At 40.1% G+C, this 1,189-nt stretch overlaps 1 long non-coding RNA gene across 2 annotated transcripts; it reads right to left on the bottom strand.

Moving 5' to 3' along the window:
* On the bottom strand, positions 1-1,178 carry LOC147819376 (uncharacterized). 2 transcript variants are annotated; one of them, XR_015436982.1, is made up of 3 exons: positions 975-1,178; positions 196-943; positions 1-85 (listed from the first exon to the last, which is right to left on the bottom strand). It is a non-coding gene; the product is annotated as an uncharacterized LOC147819376 (long non-coding RNA). The 2 variants fall into 2 exon arrangements; XR_015436983.1 differs by having other exon boundaries at positions 196-974; positions 1,106-1,143.
* Positions 1,179-1,189: the final 11 nt, after the last annotated feature.

The raw sequence follows: 1,189 nt of genomic DNA, 5'->3' as shown, positions 1-1,189 counted from the left end.
CAGCCACAGCACTGTGTTGAGGAAGCAGTCGACCTGTGTGTCCACTCTGGACAGTGAGTGTCCGTCTTCTGAAAACCACAGGAGCCTGGAACAGAAACGAAATCAGGCTGAATAATCACAATCTTTAGTCTTAATGTTATGATGTGTTTGTCAAACAGGAAGTGGACAGGAAGTAAGAGGGGCGTGCTGTTGTACCTGACAGGTGAGTCTCTGCTCTTCAGAGCTTTGTAGAGCTCCAGACCCTGATGAGGAGACACTCTCCTGTCTCTGCCTCCCAGCATCAGCAGCACTGGAGCCTTGATCTACACACAAACACACACAGTCTGTACAGAGGTATGTTACCACATACGACAAGGTTTCCTTCAGTGGCACCTGCAGTAAACACACCTATAAACACCTATACACACACCTATACACACCTACATGCACCTATACACACCTATAAACACCTATAAACATCTATACACACACCTATATACACGCCTATACACCTATATAAATACGTGCATGCACCTATACACACCTACACACACACCTATACACACCTATAAACACCTATATACACACCAACATGTACCTATACACACCTACATACACCTATAAACACCAATATACACCTATATACACCTATACACACCTATACACACCTATATAAACAAATATACACTTATACACACCTACATACACCTGTATACACCTATACAGACACACCTATATACACCTGTATACACCAATACACACCTGTATACACCTATACACACCTTCACACACATATACACATCTATATTCACTTATACAAACCTAGACACCTACATACACGTATACACACCTACATAAACCTATACACACCTATATACACCTATACACACCTATATACACTATATACACCTATACACACCTATATACACCTACAGTAAACACACCTACATACACCTATACACACCTATATATACAGTATATACACCTATATACACCTACATACACCTATACACACCTATATACACTATATACACCTACAGTAAACACCTACATACACCTATACACACCTACATACACCTATACACACCTATATACACTATATACACCTATACACACCTGTATACACCTACAGTAAACACACCTACATACACCTATACACACCTACATACACCTATACACACCTATATACACTATATACACCTATACACAC

Source organism: Seriola lalandi, unplaced genomic scaffold, assembly GCF_002814215.2.
Source record: "Seriola lalandi dorsalis isolate HSWRI2012SDOR001 ecotype SW California unplaced genomic scaffold, Sedor1 jcf7180002053854, whole genome shotgun sequence".
Classification (NCBI taxonomy): Eukaryota; Metazoa; Chordata; class Actinopteri; order Carangiformes; family Carangidae; genus Seriola; species Seriola lalandi.
Note: the sequence above shows the minus strand (reverse complement) of the source record. Positions and strands in the feature narration are given on the sequence as shown.